Genomic DNA, 23,439 nt, shown 5'->3' on the forward strand with positions numbered 1-23,439 from the left:
CTTAAAATCAATAATGAGCTTATAAAAGCATTTAAAGCGAGTAATAAGGCTTTCGAAGGCATGAGTGACTATAAATGGACTTTTCTTCTCAATCGATGGCTTTCGCTTAACGTTTCCCTATGCAAACATTCAATTATAATCTATTTCAACAAAAAATATAAGAAAATTCAACTTAAAATCAATAATGAGATTATAAAAGCGTTTAAAGCGAGTAATAAGGCTTTCGAAGGCATGAGTGACTATAAATGGACTTTTCTTACCAATCGATGGCTTTCGCTTCATGTTTTCTAAGCCAAACATTTAATTACAATCTATTTTAACCAAAAATGCCCGAAAATTCATCATAAAATCAATAATGAGATTATAAAACCATTTTAAACGGGTAATAAGGATTTCGAAGGCATGAGTGACTATAAATGGACTTTTCTTACCAATTGATGGCTTTCGCTTCATGTTTTCTAAGGCAAATATTTAATTACAATCTATTTTAACTAAAAATGTAAGAAAATTCAACATAAAATCAATAATGAGCTTATAAAAGCATTTAAACCGAGTAATAAGGCTTTCGAAGGCATGAGTGACTATAAATGGACTTTTCTTCTCAATCGATGGTTTCGCTTCACGTTTCCCAAGGCAAACATTCAATTATAATCTGTTTTAACCAAAAATGTAAGAAAATTCAACTTAAAATCAATAATGAGCTTGTAAAAGCATTTAAAGCGAGTAATAAGGCTTTCGAAGGCATGAGTGACTATAAATGGACTTTTCTTCTCAATCGATGGCTTTCGCTTAACGTTTCCCTATGCAAACATTCAATTATAATCTATTTCAACAAAAAATATAAGAAAATTCAACTTAAAATCAATAATGAGATTATAAAAGCGTTTAAAGCGAGTAATAAGGCTTTCGAAGGCATGAGTGACTATAAATGGACTTTTCTTACCAATCGATGGCTTTCGCTTCATGTTTTCTAAGCCAAACATTTAATTACAATCTATTTTAACCAAAAATGCCCGAAAATTCATCATAAAATCAATAATGAGATTATAAAACCATTTTAAACGGGTAATAAGGATTTCGAAGGCATGAGTGACTATAAATGGACTTTTCTTACCAATTGATGGCTTTCGCTTCATGTTTTCTAAGGCAAATATTTAATTACAATCTATTTTAACTAAAAATGTAAGAAAATTCAACATAAAATCAATAATGAGCTTATAAAAGCATTTAAACCGAGTAATAAGGCTTTCGAAGGCATGAGTGACTATAAATGGACTTTTCTTCTCAATCGATGGTTTCGCTTCACGTTTCCCAAGGCAAACATTCAATTATAATCTGTTTTAACCAAAAATGTAAGAAAATTCAACTTAAAATCAATAATGAGCTTATAAAAGCATTTAAAGCGAGTAATAAGGCTTTCGAAGGCATGAGTGACTATAAATGGACTTTTCTTCTCAATCGATGGCTTTCGCTTCACGTTTCCCTATGCAAACATTCAATTAAAATCTATTTCAACCAAAAATGTATGAAAATTCAACTTAAAATCAATAATGAGATTATAAAGGCGTTTAAAGCGAGTAATAAGGCTTTCGAAGGCATGAGTGAATATAAATGGACTTTTCTTACCAATCGATGGCTTTCGCTTCATGTTTTCTAAGCCAAACATTTAATTACAATCTATTTTAACGAAAAATGCAAGAAAATTCAACATAAAATCAATAATGAGATTATAAAACCATTTTAAACGGGTAATAAGGATTTCGAAGGCATGAGTGACTCTAAATGGACTTTTCTTACCAATCGATTGCTTTCGCTTCATATTTTCTAAGGCAAACAATTAATTACAATCTATTTTAACCAAAAATGTAAGAAAATTCAACATAAAATCAATAATGAGCTTATAAAAGCATTTAAAGCGAGTAATAAGGCTTTCGAAGGCATGAGTGACTATAAATGGACTTTTCTTCTCAATCGATGGCTTTCGCTTCACGTTTCCCGTGGCAAACATTCAATTATAATCTGTTTTAACCAAAAACGTAAGAAAATTCAACTTAAAATCAATAATGAGCTTATAAAAGCATTTAAAGCGAGTAATAAGGCTTTCGAAGGCATGAGTGACTATAAATGGACTTTTCTTCTCAATCGATTGTTTCGCTTCAAGTTTCCCAAGGCAAACATTCAATTATAATCTGTTTTAACCAAAAATGTAAGAAAATTCAACTTAAAATCAATAATGAGCTTATAAAACCATTTAAACCGAGTAATAAGGCTTTCGAAGGCATGAGTGACTATAAATGGACTTTTCTTCTCAATCGATGGTTTCGCTTCACGTTTCCCAAGGCAAACATTCAATTATAATCTGTTTTAACCAAATATGTAAGAAAATTCAACTTAAAATCAATAATGAGCTTATAAAAGCATTTAAAGCGAGTAATAAGGCTTTCGAAGGCATGAGTGACTATAAATGGACTTTTCTTCTCAATCGATGGCTTTCGCTTAACGTTTCCCTATGCAAACATTCAATTATAATCTATTTCAACAAAAAATATAAGAAAATTCAACTTAAAATCAATAATGAGATTATAAAAGCGTTTAAAGCGAGTAATAAGGCTTTCGAAGGCATGAGTGACTATAAATGGACTTTTCTTACCAATCGATGGCTTTCGCTTCATGTTTTCTAAGCCAAACATTTAATTACAATCTATTTTAACCAAAAATGCCCGAAAATTCATCATAAAATCAATAATGAGATTATAAAACCATTTTAAACGGGTAATAAGGATTTCGAAGGCATGAGTGACTATAAATGGACTTTTCTTACCAATTGATGGCTTTCGCTTCATGTTTTCTAAGGCAAATATTTAATTACAATCTATTTTAACTAAAAATGTAAGAAAATTCAACATAAAATCAATAATGAGCTTATAAAAGCATTTAAACCGAGTAATAAGGCTTTCGAAGGCATGAGTGACTATAAATGGACTTTTCTTCTCAATCGATGGTTTCGCTTCACGTTTCCCAAGGCAAACATTCAATTATAATCTGTTTTAACCAAAAATGTAAGAAAATTCAACTTAAAATCAATAATGAGCTTATAAAAGCATTTAAAGCGAGTAATAAGGCTTTCGAAGGCATGAGTGACTATAAATGGACTTTTCTTCTCAATCGATGGCTTTCGCTTCACGTTTCCCTATGCAAACATTCAATTAAAATCTATTTCAACCAAAAATGTATGAAAATTCAACTTAAAATCAATAATGAGATTATAAAGGCGTTTAAAGCGAGTAATAAGGCTTTCGAAGGCATGAGTGAATATAAATGGACTTTTCTTACCAATCGATGGCTTTCGCTTCATGTTTTCTAAGCCAAACATTTAATTACAATCTATTTTAACGAAAAATGCAAGAAAATTCAACATAAAATCAATAATGAGATTATAAAACCATTTTAAACGGGTAATAAGGATTTCGAAGGCATGAGTGACTCTAAATGGACTTTTCTTACCAATCGATTGCTTTCGCTTCATATTTTCTAAGGCAAACAATTAATTACAATCTATTTTAACCAAAAATGTAAGAAAATTCAACATAAAATCAATAATGAGCTTATAAAAGCATTTAAAGCGAGTAATAAGGCTTTCGAAGGCATGAGTGACTATAAATGGACTTTTCTTCTCAATCGATGGCTTTCGCTTCACGTTTCCCGTGGCAAACATTCAATTATAATCTGTTTTAACCAAAAACGTAAGAAAATTCAACTTAAAATCAATAATGAGCTTATAAAAGCATTTAAAGCGAGTAATAAGGCTTTCGAAGGCATGAGTGACTATAAATGGACTTTTCTTCTCAATCGATTGTTTCGCTTCAAGTTTCCCAAGGCAAACATTCAATTATAATCTGTTTTAACCAAAAATGTAAGAAAATTCAACTTAAAATCAATAATGAGCTTATAAAACCATTTAAACCGAGTAATAAGGCTTTCGAAGGCATGAGTGACTATAAATGGACTTTTCTTCTCAATCGATGGTTTCGCTTCACGTTTCCCAAGGCAAACATTCAATTATAATCTGTTTTAACCAAAAATGTAAGAAAATTCAACTTAAAATCAATAATGAGCTTATAAAAGCATTTAAAGCGAGTAATAAGGCTTTCGAAGGCATGAGTGACTATAAATGGACTTTTCTTCTCAATCGATGGCTTTCGCTTAACGTTTCCCTATGCAAACATTCAATTATAATCTATTTCAACCAAAAATATAAGAAAATTCAACTTAAAATCAATAATGAGATTATAAAAGCGTTTAAAGCGAGTAATAAGGCTTTCGAAGGCATGAGTGACTATAAATGGACTTTTCTTACCAATCGATGGCTTTCGCTTCATGTTTTCTAAGCCAAACATTTAATTACAATCTATTTTAACCAAAAATGCAAGAAAATTCAACATAAAATCAATAATGAGATTATAAAACCATTTTAAACGGGTAATAAGGATTTCGAAGGCATGAGTGACTATAAATGGACTTTTCTTACCAATTGGTGGCTTTCGCTTCATGTTTTCTAAGGCAAATATTTAATTACAATCTATTTTAACTAAAAATGTAAGAAAATTCAACATAAAATCAATAATGAGCTTATAAAAGCATTTAAACCGAGTAATAAGGCTTTCGAAGGCATGAGTGACTATAAATGGACTTTTCTTCTCAATCGATGGTTTCGCTTCACGTTTCCCAAGGCAAACATTCAATTATAATCTGTTTTAACCAAAAATGTAAGAAAATTCAACTTAAAATCAATAATGAGCTTATAAAAGCATTTAAAGCGAGTAATAAGGCTTTCGAAGGCATGAGTGACTATAAATGGACTTTTCTTCTCAATCGATGGCTTTCGCTTCACGTTTCCCTATGCAAACATTCAATTAAAATCTATTTCAACCAAAAATGTATGAAAATTCAACTTAAAATCAATAATGAGATTATAAAGGCGTTTAAAGCGAGTAATAAGGCTTTCGAAGGCATGAGTGAATATAAATGGACTTTTCTTACCAATCGATGGCTTTCGCTTCATGTTTTCTAAGCCAAACATTTAATTACAATCTATTTTAACGAAAAATGCAAGAAAATTCAACATAAAATCAATAATGAGATTATAAAACCATTTTAAACGGGTAATAAGGATTTCGAAGGCATGAGTGACTCTAAATGGACTTTTCTTACCAATCGATTGCTTTCGCTTCATATTTTCTAAGGCAAACAATTAATTACAATCTATTTTAACCAAAAATGTAAGAAAATTCAACATAAAATCAATAATGAGCTTATAAAAGCATTTAAAGCGAGTAATAAGGCTTTCGAAGGCATGAGTGACTATAAATGGACTTTTCTTCTCAATCGATGGCTTTCGCTTCACGTTTCCCGTGGCAAACATTCAATTATAATCTGTTTTAACCAAAAACGTAAGAAAATTCAACTTAAAATCAATAATGAGCTTATAAAAGCATTTAAAGCGAGTAATAAGGCTTTCGAAGGCATGAGTGACTATAAATGGACTTTTCTTCTCAATCGATTGTTTCGCTTCAAGTTTCCCAAGGCAAACATTCAATTATAATCTGTTTTAACCAAAAATGTAAGAAAATTCAACTTAAAATCAATAATGAGCTTATAAAACCATTTAAACCGAGTAATAAGGCTTTCGAAGGCATGAGTGACTATAAATGGACTTTTCTTCTCAATCGATGGTTTCGCTTCACGTTTCCCAAGGCAAACATTCAATTATAATCTGTTTTAACCAAATATGTAAGAAAATTCAACTTAAAATCAATAATGAGCTTATAAAAGCATTTAAAGCGAGTAATAAGGCTTTCGAAGGCATGAGTGACTATAAATGGACTTTTCTTCTCAATCGATGGCTTTCGCTTAACGTTTCCCTATGCAAACATTCAATTATAATCTATTTCAACAAAAAATATAAGAAAATTCAACTTAAAATCAATAATGAGATTATAAAAGCGTTTAAAGCGAGTAATAAGGCTTTCGAAGGCATGAGTGACTATAAATGGACTTTTCTTACCAATCGATGGCTTTCGCTTCATGTTTTCTAAGCCAAACATTTAATTACAATCTATTTTAACCAAAAATGCCCGAAAATTCATCATAAAATCAATAATGAGATTATAAAACCATTTTAAACGGGTAATAAGGATTTCGAAGGCATGAGTGACTATAAATGGACTTTTCTTACCAATTGATGGCTTTCGCTTCATGTTTTCTAAGGCAAATATTTAATTACAATCTATTTTAACTAAAAATGTAAGAAAATTCAACATAAAATCAATAATGAGCTTATAAAAGCATTTAAACCGAGTAATAAGGCTTTCGAAGGCATGAGTGACTATAAATGGACTTTTCTTCTCAATCGATGGTTTCGCTTCACGTTTCCCAAGGCAAACATTCAATTATAATCTGTTTTAACCAAAAATGTAAGAAAATTCAACTTAAAATCAATAATGAGCTTATAAAAGCATTTAAAGCGAGTAATAAGGCTTTCGAAGGCATGAGTGACTATAAATGGACTTTTCTTCTCAATCGATGGCTTTCGCTTCACGTTTCCCTATGCAAACATTCAATTAAAATCTATTTCAACCAAAAATGTATGAAAATTCAACTTAAAATCAATAATGAGATTATAAAGGCGTTTAAAGCGAGTAATAAGGCTTTCGAAGGCATGAGTGAATATAAATGGACTTTTCTTACCAATCGATGGCTTTCGCTTCATGTTTTCTAAGCCAAACATTTAATTACAATCTATTTTAACGAAAAATGCAAGAAAATTCAACATAAAATCAATAATGAGATTATAAAACCATTTTAAACGGGTAATAAGGATTTCGAAGGCATGAGTGACTCTAAATGGACTTTTCTTACCAATCGATTGCTTTCGCTTCATATTTTCTAAGGCAAACAATTAATTACAATCTATTTTAACCAAAAATGTAAGAAAATTCAACATAAAATCAATAATGAGCTTATAAAAGCATTTAAAGCGAGTAATAAGGCTTTCGAAGGCATGAGTGACTATAAATGGACTTTTCTTCTCAATCGATGGCTTTCGCTTCACGTTTCCCGTGGCAAACATTCAATTATAATCTGTTTTAACCAAAAACGTAAGAAAATTCAACTTAAAATCAATAATGAGCTTATAAAACCATTTAAAGCGAGTAATAAGGCTTTCGAAGGCATGAGTGACTATAAATGGACTTTTCTTCTCAATCGATTGTTTCGCTTCAAGTTTCCCAAGGCAAACATTCAATTATAATCTGTTTTAACCAAAAATGTAAGAAAATTCAACTTAAAATCAATAATGAGCTTATAAAACCATTTAAACCGAGTAATAAGGCTTTCGAAGGCATGAGTGACTATAAATGGACTTTTCTTCTCAATCGATGGTTTCGCTTCACGTTTCCCAAGGCAAACATTCAATTATAATCTGTTTTAACCAAAAATGTAAGAAAATTCAACTTAAAATCAATAATGAGCTTATAAAAGCATTTAAAGCGAGTAATAAGGCTTTCGAAGGCATGAGTGACTATAAATGGACTTTTCTTCTCAATCGATGGCTTTCGCTTAACGTTTCCCTATGCAAACATTCAATTATAATCTATTTCAACCAAAAATATAAGAAAATTCAACTTAAAATCAATAATGAGATTATAAAAGCGTTTAAAGCGAGTAATAAGGCTTTCGAAGGCATGAGTGACTATAAATGGACTTTTCTTACCAATCGATGGCTTTCGCTTCATGTTTTCTAAGCCAAACATTTAATTACAATCTATTTTAACCAAAAATGCAAGAAAATTCAACATAAAATCAATAATGAGATTATAAAACCATTTTAAACGGGTAATAAGGATTTCGAAGGCATGAGTGACTATAAATGGACTTTTCTTACCAATTGGTGGCTTTCGCTTCATGTTTTCTAAGGCAAATATTTAATTACAATCTATTTTAACTAAAAATGTAAGAAAATTCAACATAAAATCAATAATGAGCTTATAAAAGCATTTAAACCGAGTAATAAGGCTTTCGAAGGCATGAGTGACTATAAATGGACTTTTCTTCTCAATCGATGGTTTCGCTTCACGTTTCCCAAGGCAAACATTCAATTATAATCTGTTTTAACCAAAAATGTAAGAAAATTCAACTTAAAATCAATAATGAGCTTATAAAAGCATTTAAAGCGAGTAATAAGGCTTTCGAAGGCATGAGTGACTATAAATGGACTTTTCTTCTCAATCGATGGCTTTCGCTTCACGTTTCCCTATGCAAACATTCAATTAAAATCTATTTCAACCAAAAATGTATGAAAATTCAACTTAAAATCAATAATGAGATTATAAAGGCGTTTAAAGCGAGTAATAAGGCTTTCGAAGGCATGAGTGAATATAAATGGACTTTTCTTACCAATCGATGGCTTTCGCTTCATGTTTTCTAAGCCAAACATTTAATTACAATCTATTTTAACGAAAAATGCAAGAAAATTCAACATAAAATCAATAATGAGATTATAAAACCATTTTAAACGGGTAATAAGGATTTCGAAGGCATGAGTGACTCTAAATGGACTTTTCTTACCAATCGATTGCTTTCGCTTCATATTTTCTAAGGCAAACAATTAATTACAATCTATTTTAACCAAAAATGTAAGAAAATTCAACATAAAATCAATAATGAGCTTATAAAAGCATTTAAAGCGAGTAATAAGGCTTTCGAAGGCATGAGTGACTATAAATGGACTTTTCTTCTCAATCGATGGCTTTCGCTTCACGTTTCCCGTGGCAAACATTCAATTATAATCTGTTTTAACCAAAAACGTAAGAAAATTCAACTTAAAATCAATAATGAGCTTATAAAAGCATTTAAAGCGAGTAATAAGGCTTTCGAAGGCATGAGTGACTATAAATGGACTTTTCTTCTCAATCGATTGTTTCGCTTCAAGTTTCCCAAGGCAAACATTCAATTATAATCTGTTTTAACCAAAAATGTAAGAAAATTCAACTTAAAATCAATAATGAGCTTATAAAACCATTTAAACCGAGTAATAAGGCTTTCGAAGGCATGAGTGACTATAAATGGACTTTTCTTCTCAATCGATGGTTTCGCTTCACGTTTCCCAAGGCAAACATTCAATTATAATCTGTTTTAACCAAAAATGTAAGAAAATTCAACTTAAAATCAATAATGAGCTTATAAAAGCATTTAAAGCGAGTAATAAGGCTTTCGAAGGCATGAGTGACTATAAATGGACTTTTCTTCTCAATCGATGGCTTTCGCTTAACGTTTCCCTATGCAAACATTCAATTATAATCTATTTCAACCAAAAATATAAGAAAATTCAACTTAAAATCAATAATGAGATTATAAAAGCGTTTAAAGCGAGTAATAAGGCTTTCGAAGGCATGAGTGACTATAAATGGACTTTTCTTACCAATCGATGGCTTTCGCTTCATGTTTTCTAAGCCAAACATTTAATTACAATCTATTTTAACCAAAAATGCAAGAAAATTCAACATAAAATCAATAATGAGATTATAAAACCATTTTAAACGGGTAATAAGGATTTCGAAGGCATGAGTGACTATAAATGGACTTTTCTTACCAATTGGTGGCTTTCGCTTCATGTTTTCTAAGGCAAATATTTAATTACAATCTATTTTAACTAAAAATGTAAGAAAATTCAACATAAAATCAATAATGAGCTTATAAAAGTATTTAAAGCGAGTAATAAGGCTTTCGAAGGCATGAGTGACTATAAATGGACTTTTCTTCTCAATCGATGGTTTCGCTTCACGTTTCCCAAGGCAAACATTCAATTATAATCTGTTTTAACCAAATATGTAAGAAAATTCAACTTAAAATCAATAATGAGCTTATAAAAGCATTTAAAGCGAGTAATAAGGCTTTCGAAGGCATGAGTGACTATAAATGGACTTTTCTTCTCAATCGATGGCTTTCGCTTAACGTTTCCCTATGCAAACATTCAATTATAATCTATTTCAACCAAAAATATAAGAAAATTCAACTTAAAATCAATAATGAGATTATAAAAGCGTTTAAAGCGAGTAATAAGGCTTTCGAAGGCATGAGTGACTATAAATGGACTTTTCTTACCAATCGATGGCTTTCGCTTCATGTTTTCTAAGCCAAACATTTAATTACAATCTATTTTAACCAAAAATGCCCGAAAATTCATCATAAAATCAATAATGAGATTATAAAACCATTTTAAACGGGTAATAAGGATTTCGAAGGCATGAGTGATTATAAATGGACTTTTCTTACCAATTGATGGCTTTCGCTTCAAGTTTTCTAAGGCAAATATTTAATTACAATCTATTTTAACTAAAAATGTAAGAAAATTCAACATAAAATCAATAATGAGCTTATAAAAGCATTTAAACCGAGTAATAAGGCTTTCGAAGGCATGAGTGACTATAAATGGACTTTTCTTCTCAATCGATGGTTTCGCTTCACGTTTCCCAAGGCAAACATTCAATTATAATCTGTTTTAACCAAAAATGTAAGAAAATTCAACTTAAAATCAATAATGAGCTTATAAAAGCATTTAAAGCGAGTAATAAGGCTTTCGAAGGCATGAGTGACTATAAATGGACTTTTCTTCTCAATCGATGGCTTTCGCTTAACGTTTCCCTATGCAAACATTCAATTATAATCTATTTCAACCAAAAATATAAGAAAATTCAACTTAAAATCAATAATGAGATTATAAAAGCGTTTAAAGCGAGTAATAAGGCTTTCGAAGGCATGAGTGACTATAAATGGACTTTTCTTACCAATCGATGGCTTTCGCTTCATGTTTTCTAAGCCAAACATTTAATTACAATCTATTTTAACCAAAAATGCCCGAAAATTCATCATAAAATCAATAATGAGATTATAAAACCATTTTAAACGGGTAATAAGGATTTCGAAGGCATGAGTGACTATAAATGGACTTTTCTTACCAATTGGTGGCTTTCGCTTCATGTTTTCTAAGGCAAATATTTAATTACAATCTATTTTAACTAAAAATGTAAGAAAATTCAACATAAAATCAATAATGAGCTTATAAAAGCATTTAAAGCGAGTAATAAGGCTTTCGAAGGCATGAGTGACTATAAATGGACTTTTCTTCTCAATCGATGGTTTCGCTTCACGTTTCCCAAGGCAAACATTCAATTATAATCTGTTTTAACCAAAAATGTAAGAAAATTCAACTTAAAATCAATAATGAGCTTATAAAAGCATTTAAAGCGAGTAATAAGGCTTTCGAAGGCATGAGTGACTATAAATGGACTTTTCTTCTCAATCAATGGCTTTCGCTTAACGTTTCCCTATGCAAACATTCAATTATAATCTATTTCAACCAACAATATAAGAAAATTCAACTTAAAATCAATAATGAGATTATAAAAGCGTTTAAAGCGAGTTCTAAGGCTTTCGAAGGCATGAGTGACTATAAATGGACTTTTCTTACCAATCGATGGCTTTCGCTTCATGTTTTCTAAGCCAAACATTTAATTACAATCTATTTTAACCAAAAATGCAAGAAAATTCAACATAAAATCAATAATGAGATTATAAAACCATTTTAAACGGGTAATAAGGATTTCGAAGGCATGAGTGACTATAAATGGACTTTTCTTACCAATTGGTGGCTTTCGCTTCATGTTTTCTAAGGCAAATATTTAATTACAATCTATTTTAACTAAAAATGTAAGAAAATTCAACATAAAATCAATAATGAGCTTATAAAAGCATTTAAAGCGAGTAATAAGGCTTTCGAAGGCATGAGTGACTATAAATGGACTTTTCTTCTCAATCGATGGTTTCGCTTCACGTTTCCCAAGGCAAACATTCAATTATAATCTGTTTTAACCAAATATGTAAGAAAATTCAACTTAAAATCAATAATGAGCTTATAAAAGCATTTAAAGCGAGTAATAAGGCTTTCGAAGGCATGAGTGACTATAAATGGACTTTTCTTCTCAATCGATGGCTTTCGCTTAACGTTTCCCTATGCAAACATTCAATTATAATCTATTTCAACCAAAAATATAAGAAAATTCAACTTAAAATCAATAATGAGATTATAAAAGCGTTTAAAGCGAGTAATAAGGCTTTCGAAGGCATGAGTGACTATAAATGGACTTTTCTTACCAATCGATGGCTTTCGCTTCATGTTTTCTAAGCCAAACATTTAATTACAATCTATTTTAACCAAAAATGCCCGAAAATTCATCATAAAATCAATAATGAGATTATAAAACCATTTTAAACGGGTAATAAGGATTTCGAAGGCATGAGTGACTATAAATGGACTTTTCTTACCAATTGGTGGCTTTCGCTTCATGTTTTCTAAGGCAAATATTTAATTACAATCTATTTTAACTAAAAATGTAAGAAAATTCAACATAAAATCAATAATGAGCTTATAAAAGCATTTAAAGCGAGTAATAAGGCTTTCGAAGGCATGAGTGACTATAAATGGACTTTTCTTCTCAATCGATGGTTTCGCTTCACGTTTCCCAAGGCAAACATTCAATTATAATCTGTTTTAACCAAAAATGTAAGAAAATTCAACTTAAAATCAATAATGAGCTTATAAAAGCATTTAAAGCGAGTAATAAGGCTTTCGAAGGCATGAGTGACTATAAATGGACTTTTCTTCTCAATCGATGGCTTTCGCTTAACGTTTCCCTATGCAAACATTCAATTATAATCTATTTCAACAAAAAATATAAGAAAATTCAACTTAAAATCAATAATGAGATTATAAAAGCGTTTAAAGCGAGTAATAAGGCTTTCGAAGGCATGAGTGACTATAAATGGACTTTTCTTACCAATCGATGGCTTTCGCTTCATGTTTTCTAAGCCAAACATTTAATTACAATCTATTTTAACCAAAAATGCAAGAAAATTCAACATAAAATCAATAATGAGATTATAAAACCATTTTAAACGGGTAATAAGGATTTCGAAGGCATGAGTGACTATAAATGGACTTTTCTTACCAATTGGTGGCTTTCGCTTCATGTTTTCTAAGGCAAATATTTAATTACAATCTATTTTAACTAAAAATGTAAGAAAATTCAACTTAAAATCAATAATGAGCTTATAAAAGCATTTAAAGCGAGTAATAAGGCTTTCGAAGGCATGAGTGACTATAAATGGACTTTTCTTCTCAATCGATGGCTTTCGCTTCACGTTTCCCTATGCAAACATTCAATTAAAATCTATTTCAACCAAAAATGTATGAAAATTCAACTTAAAATCAATAATGAGATTATAAAGGCGTTTAAAGCGAGTAATAAGGCTTTCGAAGGCATGAGTGAATATAAATGGACTTTTCTTACCAATCGATGGCTTTCGCTTCATGTTTTCTAAGCCAAACATTTAATTACAATCTATTTTAACGAAAAATGCAAGAAAATTCAACATAAAATCAATAATGAGATTATAAAACCATTTTAAACGGGTAATAAGGATTTCGAAGGCATGAGTGACTCTAAATGGACTTTTCTTACCAATCGATTGCTTTCGCTTCATATTTTCTAAGGCAAACAATTAATTACAATCTATTTTAACCAAAAATGTAAGAAAATTCAACATAAAATCAATAATGAGCTTATAAAAGCATTTAAAGCGAGTAATAAGGCTTTCGAAGGCATGAGTGACTATAAATGGACTTTTCTTCTCAATCGATGGTTTCGCTTCAAGTTTCCCAAGGCAAACATTCAATTATAATCTGTTTTAACCAAAAATGTAAGAAAATTCAACTTAAAATCAATAATGAGCTTATAAAAGCATTTAAAGCGAGTAATAAGGCTTTCGAAGGCATGAGTGACTATAAATGGACTTTTCTTCTCAATCGATGGTTTCGCTTCACGTTTCCCAAGGCAAACATTCAATTATAATCTGTTTTAACCAAAAATGTAAGAAAATTCAACTTAAAATCAATAATGAGCTTATAAAAGCATTTAAAGCGAGTAATAAGGCTTTCGAAGGCATGAGTGACTATAAATGGACTTTTCTTCTCAATCGATGGCTTTCGCTTAACGTTTCCCTATGCAAACATTCAATTATAATCTATTTCAACCAAAAATATAAGAAAATTCAACTTAAAATCAATAATGAGATTATAAAAGCGTTTAAAGCGAGTAATAAGGCTTTCGAAGGCATGAGTGACTATAAATGGACTTTTCTTACCAATCGATGGCTTTCGCTTCATGTTTTCTAAGCCAAACATTTAATTACAATATATTTTAACCAAAAATGCAAGAAAATTCAACATAAAATCAATAATGAGATTATAAAACCATTTTAAACGGGTAATAAGGATTTCGAAGGCATGAGTGACTATAAATGGACTTTTCTTACCAATTGGTGGCTTTCGCTTCATGTTTTCTAAGGCAAATATTTAATTACAATCTATTTTAACTAAAAATGTAAGAAAATTCAACATAAAATCAATAATGAGCTTATAAAAGCATTTAAACCGAGTAATAAGGCTTTCGAAGGCATGAGTGACTATAAATGGACTTTTCTTCTCAATCGATGGTTTCGCTTCACGTTTCCCAAGGCAAACATTCAATTATAATCTGTTTTAACCAAAAATGTAAGAAAATTCAACTTAAAATCAATAATGAGCTTATAAAAGCATTTAAAGCGAGTAATAAGGCTTTCGAAGGCATGAGTGACTATAAATGGACTTTTCTTCTCAATCGATGGCTTTCGCTTAACGTTTCCCTATGCAAACATTCAATTATAATCTATTTCAACCAAAAATATAAGAAAATTCAACTTAAAATCAATAATGAGATTATAAAAGCGTTTAAAGCGAGTAATAAGGCTTTCGAAGGCATGAGTGACTATAAATGGACTTTTCTTACCAATCGATGGCTTTCGCTTCATGTTTTCTAAGCCAAACATTTAATTACAATCTATTTTAACCAAAAATGCAAGAAAATTCAACATAAAATCAATAATGAGATTATAAAACCATTTTAAACGGGTAATAAGGATTTCGAAGGCATGAGTGACTATAAATGGACTTTTCTTACCAATTGGTGGCTTTCGCTTCATGTTTTCTAAGGCAAATATTTAATTACAATCTATTTTAACTAAAAATGTAAGAAAATTCAACATAAAATCAATAATGAGCTTATAAAAGCATTTAAACCGAGTAATAAGGCTTTCGAAGGCATGAGTGACTATAAATGGACTTTTCTTCTCAATCGATGGTTTCGCTTCACGTTTCCCAAGGCAAACATTCAATTATAATCTGTTTTAACCAAAAATGTAAGAAAATTCAACTTAAAATCAATAATGAGCTTATTAAAGCATTTAAAGCGAGTAATAAGGCTTTCGAAGGCATGAGTGACTATAAATGGACTTTTCTTCTCAATCGATGGCTTTCGCTTAACGTTTCCCTATGCAAACATTCAATTATAATCTATTTCAACCAAAAATATAAGAAAATTCAACTTAAAATCAATAATGAGATTATAAAAGCGTTTAAAGCGAGTAATAAGGCTTTCGAAGGCATGAGTGACTATAAATGGACTTTTCTTACCAATCGATGGCTTTCGCTTCATGTTTTCTAAGCCAAACATTTAATTACAATCTATTTTAACCAAAAATGCAAGAAAATTCAACATAAAATCAATAATGAGATTATAAAACCATTTTAAACGGGTAATAAGGATTTCGAAGGCATGAGTGACTATAAATGGACTTTTCTTACCAATTGGTGGCTTTCGCTTCATGTTTTCTAAGGCAAATATTTAATTACAATCTATTTTAACTAAAAATGTAAGAAAATTCAACATAAAATCAATAATGAGCTTATAAAAGCATTTAAACCGAGTAATAAGGCTTTCGAAGGCATGAGTGACTATAAATGTACTTTTCTTCTCAATCGATGGTTTCGCTTCACGTTTCCCAAGGCAAACATTCAATTATAATCTGTTTTAACCAAAAATGTAAGAAAATTCAACTTAAAATCAATAATGAGCTTATAAAAGCATTTAAAGCGAGTAATAAGGCTTTCGAAGGCATGAGTGACTATAAATGGACTTTTCTTCTCAATCGATGGCTTTCGCTTAACGTTTCCCTATGCAAACATTCAATTATAATCTATTTCAACCAAAAATATAAGAAAATTCAACTTAAAATCAATAATGAGATTATAAAAGCGTTTAAAGCGAGTAATAAGGCTTTCGAAGGCATGAGTGACTATAAATGGACTTTTCTTACCAATTGATGGCTTTCGCTTCATGTTTTCTAAGGCAAATATTTAATTACAATCTATTTTAACTAAAAATGTAAGAAAATTCAACATAAAATCAATAATGAGCTTATAAAAGCATTTAAAGCGAGTAATAAGGCTTTCGAAGGCATGAGTGACTATAAATGGACTTTTCTTCTCAATCGATGGTTTCGCTTCACGTTTCCCAAGGCAAACATTCAATTATAATCTGTTTTAACCAAAAATGTAAGAAAATTCAACTTAAAATCAATAATGAGCTTATAAAAGCATTTAAAGCGAGTAATAAGGCTTTCGAAGGCATGAGTGACTATAAATGGACTTTTCTTCTCAATCGATGGCTTTCGCTTCACGTTTCCCTATGCAAACATTCAATTATAATCTATTTCAACCAAAAATGTATGAAAATTCAACTTAAAATCAATAATGAGATTATAAAGGCGTTTAAAGCGAGTAATAAGGCTTTCGAAGGCATGAGTGAATATAAATGGACTTTTCTTACCAATCGATGGCTTTCGCTTCATGTTTTCTAAGGCAAACATTTAATTACAATCTATTTTAACCAAAAATGCAAGAAAATTCAACATAAAATCAATAATGAGATTATAAAACCATTTTAAACGGGTAATAAGGCTTTCGAAGGCATGAGTAACTGTAAATGGACTTTTCTTACCAATCGATTGCTTTCGCTTCATATTTTCTAAGGCAAACAATTAATTACAATCTATTTTAACCAAAAATGTAAGAAAATTCAACATAAAATCAATAATGAGCTTATAAAAGCATTTAAAGCGAGTAATAAGGCTTTCGAAGGCATGAGTGACTATAAATGGACTTTTCTTCTCAATCGATGGTTTCGCTTCAAGTTTCCCAAGGCAAACATTCAATTATAATCTGTTTTAACCAAAAATGTAAGAAAATTCAACTTAAAATCAATAATGAGCTTATAAAAGCATTTAAAGCGAGTAATAAGGCTTTCGAAGGCATGAGTGACTATAAATGGACTTTTCTTCTCAATCGATGGCTTTCGCTTCACGTTTCCCTATGCAAACATTCAATTATAATCTATTTCAACCAAAAATGTATGAAAATTCAACTTAAAATCAATAATGAGATTATAAAGGCGTTTAAAGCGAGTAATAAGGCTTTCGAAGGCATGAGTGAATATAAATGGACTTTTCTTACCAATCGATGGCTTTCGCTTCATGTTTTCTAAGCCAAACATTTAATTACAATCTATTTTAACCAAAAATGCAAGAAAATTCAACATAAACTCAATAATGAGATTATAAAACCATTTTAAACGGGTAATAAGGTTTTCGAAGGCATGAGTGACTATAAATGGACTTTTCTTACCAATCGATGGCTTTCGCTTCATGTTTTCCAAGGCAAACATTTAATTACAATCTATTTTTACCAAAAATGTAAGAAAATTCAACATAAAATCAATAATGAGCTTATAAAAGCATTTAAAGCGAGTAATAAGGCTTTCGAAGGCATGAGTGACTATAAATGGACTTTTCTTCTCAATCGATGGCTTTCGCTTCACGTTTCCCGTGGCAAACATTCAATTATAATCTGTTTTAACCAAAAACGTAAGAAAATTCAACTTAAAATCAATAATGAGCTTATAAAAGCATTTAAAGCGAGTAATAAGGCTTTCGAAGGCATGAGTGACTATAAATGGACTTTTCTTCTCAATCGATGGCTTTCGCTTAACGTTTCCCTATGCAAACATTCAATTATAATCTATTTCAACAAAAAATATAAGAAAATTCAACTTAAAATCAATAATGAGATATAAAAGCATTTAAAGCGAGTAATAAGGCTTTCGAAGGCATGAGTGACTATAAATGGACTTTTCTTACCAATAGATGGCTTTCGCTTCATGTTTTCTAAGCCAAACATTTAATTACAATCTATTTTAACAAAAAATGTAAGAAAATTCAACATAAAATCAATAATTAGATTATAAAACCATTTTAAACGGGTAATAAGGCTTTCGAAGGCATGAGCGACTATAACTGGACTTTTCTTCTCAATCGATGGCTTTCGCTTCACGTTTCCCAAGGAAAACATTCAATTATAATCTGTTTTAACCAAAAATGTAAGAAAATTCAACTTAAACTCAATAATGAGCTTATAAGAGCATTTAAAGCGAGTAATAAGGCTTTCGAAGGCATGAGTGACTATAAATGGACTTTTCTTCTCAATCGATGGCTTTCGCTTAACGTTTCCCTATGCAAACATTCAATTATAATCTATTTCAACCAAAAATATAAGAAAATTCAACTTAAAATCAATAATGAGATTATAAAAGCGTTTAAAGCGAGTAATAAAGCTTTCGAAGGCATGAGTGACTATAAATGGACTTTTCTTACCAATAGATGGCTTTCGCTTCATGTTTTCTAAGGCAAACATTTAATTACAATCTATTTTAATCAAATATGTAAGAAAATTCAACATAAAATCAATAATTAGATTATAAAACCATTTTAAACGGGTAATAAGGCTTTCGAAGGCATGAGTGACTATAAATGGACTTTTCTTCTCAATCGATGGCTTTCGCTTCACGTTTCCCGGGGCAAACATTTTAATATAATCTGTTTTAACCAAAAATTTAAGAAAATTCAACTTAAAATTAATAATGAGATTATAAAAGCATTTAAAGCGAGTAATAAGGCTTTCGAAGGCATGAGTGACTATAAATGGACTTTTCTTTTCGATCGATGGCTTTTGCTTCATGTTTCTCGAGGCAAACATTGAAATATAATCTGTTTTAACCAAAAATATAAGAAAATTCAACTTAAAATCAATAATGCGATTATAAAACCATTTTAAGCGAGTAATAAGGCTTTCGAAGGTATGAGTGACTATAAATGTACTTTTCTTCGCAATCGATGGCTTTCGCTTCACGTTTCCCAAGGCAAACATTCAATTATAATCCGTTTTAACCAAAAATCTAAGAAAATTCAACTTAAAATCAATAATGAGATTATAAAAGCATTTAAAGCGAGTAATAAGGCTTTCGAAGGCATGAGTGACTATAAATGGACTTTTCTTCTTAATCGATGGCTTTCGCTTCACGTTTCCCTATGCAAACATTCAATTATAATCTGTTTCAACCAAAAATGTAAGAAAATTCAACTTAAAATCAATAATGAGATTATAAAAGCGTTTAAAGCGAGTAATAAGGCTTTCGAAGGCATGAGTGACTATAAATGGACTTTTCTTACCAATCGATGGCTTTCGCTTCATGTTTTCTAAGCCAAACATTTAATTACAATCTATTTTAACCAAAAATGCAAGAAAATTCAACATAAAATCAATAATGAGATTATAAAACCATTTTAAACGGGTAACAAGGATTTCGAAGGCATGAGTGACTATAAATGGACTTTTCTTACCAATTGATGGCTTTCGCTTCATGTTTTCTAAGGCAAATATTTAATTACAATCTATTTTAACTAAAAATGTAAGAAAATTCAACATAAAATCAATAATGAGCTTATAAAAGCATTTAAACCGAGTAATAAGGCTTTCGAAGGCATGAGTGACTATAAATGGACTTTTCTTCTCAATCGATGGTTTCGCTTCACGTTTCCCAAGGCAAACATTCAATTATAATCTGTTTTAACCAAAAATGTAAGAAAATTCAACTTAAAATCAATAATGAGCTTATAAAAGCATTTAAAGCGAGTAATAAGGCTTTCGAAGGCATGAGTGACTATAAATGGACTTTTCTTCTCAATCGATGGCTTTCGCTTAACGTTTCCCTATGCAAACATTCAATTATAATCTATTTCAACAAAAAATATAAGAAAATTCAACTTAAAATCAATAATGAGATTATAAAAGCGTTTAAAGCGAGTAATAAGGCTTTCGAAGGCATGAGTGACTATAAATAGACTTTTCTTACCAATCGATGGCTTTCGCTTCATGTTTTCTAAGCCAAACATTTAATTACAATCTATTTTAACCAAAAATGCAAGAAAATTCAACATAAAATCAATAATGAGATTACAAAACCATTTTAAACGGGTAATAAGGATTTCGAAGGCATGAGTGACTATAAATGGACTTTTCTTACCAATTGATGGCTTTCGCTTCATGTTTTCTAAGGCAAATATTTAATTACAATCTATTTTAACTAAAAATGTAAGAAAATTCAACATAAAATCAATAATGAGCTTATAAAAGCATTTAAACCGAGTAATAAGGCTTTCGAAGGCATGAGTGACTATAAATGGACTTTTCTTCTCAATCGATGGTTTCGCTTCACGTTTCCCAAGGCAAACATTCAATTATAATCTGTTTTAACCAAAAATGTAAGAAAATTCAACTTAAAATCAATAATGAGCTTATAAAAGCATTTAAAGCGAGTAATAAGGCTTTCGAAGGCATGAGTGACTATAAATGGACTTTTCTTCTTAATCGATGGCTTTCGCTTCACGTTTCCCTATGCAAACATTCAATTATAATCTGTTTCAACCAAAAATGTAAGAAAATTCAACTTAAAATCAATAATGAGATTATAAAAGCGTTTAAAGCGAGTAATAAGGCTTTCGAAGGCATGAGTGACTATAAATGGACTTTTCTTACCAATCGATGGCTTTCGCTTCATGTTTTCTAAGGCAAATATTTAATTACAATCTATTTTAACGAAAAATGCAAGAAAATTCAACATAAAATCAATAATGAGATTATCAAACCATTTTAAATGGGTAATAAGGATTTCGAAGGCATGAGTGACTATAAATGGACTTTTCTTACCAATTGATGGCTTTCGCTTCATGTTTTCTAAGGTAAATATTTAATTACAATCTATTTTAACTAAAAATGTAAGAAAATTCAACATAAAATCAATAATGAGCTTATAAAAGCATTTAAACCGAGTAATAAGGCTTTCGAAGGCATGAGTGACTATAAATGGACTTTTCTTCTCAATCGATGGTTTCGCTTCACGTTTCCCAAGGCAAACATTCAATTATAATCTGTTTTAACCAAAAATGTAAGAAAATTCAACTTAAAATCAATAATGAGCTTATAAAAGCATTTAAAGCGAGTAATAAGGCTTTCGAAGGCATGAGTGACTATAAATGGACTTTTCTTCTCAATCAATGGCTTTCGCTTAACGTTTCCCTATGCAAACATTCAATTATAATCTATTTCAACCAAAAATATAAGAAAATTCAACTTAAAATCAATAATGAGATTATAAAAGCGTTTAAAGCGAGTTCTAAGGCTTTCGAAGGCATGAGTGACTATAAATGGACTTTTCTTACCAATCGATGGCTTTCGCTTCATGTTTTCTAAGCCAAACATTTAATTACAATCTATTTTAACCAAAAATGCAAGAAAATTCAACATAAAATCAATAATGAGATTATAAAACCATTTTAAACGGGTAATAAGGATTTCGAAGGCATGAGTGACTATAAATGGACTTTTCTTACCAATTGGTGGCTTTCGCTTCATGTTTTCTAAGGCAAATATTTAATTACAATCTATTTTAACTAAAAATGTAAGAAAATTCAACATAAAATCAATAATGAGCTTATAAAAGCATTTAAACCGAGTAATAAGGCTTTCGAAGGCATGAGTGACTATAAATGGACTTTTCTTCTCAATCGATGGTTTCGCTTCACGTTTCCCAAGGCAAACATTCAATTATAATCTGTTTTAACCAAAAATGTAAGAAAATTCAACTTAAAATCAATAATGAGCTTATAAAAGCATTTAAAGCGAGTAATAAGGCTTTCGAAGGCATGAGTGACTATAAATGGACTTTTCTTCTCAATCGATGGCTTTCGCTTAAAATTTCCCTATGCAAACATTCAATTATAATCTATTTCAACAAAAAATATAAGAAAATTCAACTTAAAATCAATAATGAGATTATAAAAGCGTTTAAAGCGAGTAATAAGGCTTTCGAAGACATGAGTGACTATAAATGGACTTTTCTTCTCAATCGATGGCTTTCGCTTCACGTTTCCCTATGCAAACATTCAATTAAAATCTATTTCAACCAAAAATGTATGAAAATTCAACTTAAAATCAATAATGAGATTATAAAGGCGTTTAAAGCGAGTAATAAGGCTTTCGAAGGCATGAGTGAATATAAATGGACTTTTCTTACCAATCGATGGCTTTCGCTTCATGTTTTCTAAGCCAAACATTTAATTACAATCTATTTTAACCAAAAATGCAAGAAAATTCAACATAAAATCAATAATGAGATTATAAAACCATTTTAAACGGGTAATAAGGATTTCGAAGGCATGAGTGACTCTAAATGGACTTTTCTTACCAATCGATTGCTTTCGCTTCATATTTTCTAAGGCAAACAATTAATTACAATCTATTTTAACCAAAAATGTAAGAAAATTCAACATAAAATCAATAATGAGCTTATAAAAGCATTTAAAGCGAGTAATAAGGCTTTCGAAGGCATGAGTGACTATAAATGGACTTTTCTTCTCAATCGATGGCTTTCGCTTCACGTTTCCCGTGGCAAACATTCAATTATAATCTGTTTTAACCAAAAACGTAAGAAAATTCAACTTAAAATCAATAATGAGCTTATAAAAGCATTTAAAGCGAGTAAATAGGCTTTCGAAGGCATGAGTGACTATAAATGGACTTTTCTTCTCAATCGATTGTTTCGCTTCAAGTTTCCCAAGGCAAACATTCAATTATAATCTGTTTTAACCAAAAATGTAAGAAAATTCAACTTAAAATCAATAATGAGCTTATAAAAGCATTTAAAGCGAGTAATAAGGCTTTCGAAGGCATGAGTGACTATAAATGGACTTTTCTTCTCAATCGATGGTTTCGCTTCACGTTTCCCAAGGCAAACATTCAATTATAATCTGTTTTAACCAAAAATGTAAGAAAATTCAACTTAAAATCAATAATGAGCTTATAAAAGCATTTAAAGCGAGTAATAAGGCTTTCGAAGGCATGAGTGACTATAAATGGACTTTTCTTCTTAATCGATGGCTTTCGCTTCACGTTTCCCTATGCAAACATTCAATTATAATCTGTTTCAACCAAAAATGTAAGAAAATTCAACTTAAAATCAATAATGAGATTATAAAAGCGTTTAAAGCGAGTAATAA

The sequence above is a fragment of the Theobroma cacao genome, chromosome 2 (assembly GCF_053813885.1).
Source record: "Theobroma cacao isolate CCN51 chromosome 2, ASM5381388v1, whole genome shotgun sequence".
NCBI classification, from domain to species: domain Eukaryota; kingdom Viridiplantae; phylum Streptophyta; class Magnoliopsida; order Malvales; family Malvaceae; genus Theobroma; species Theobroma cacao.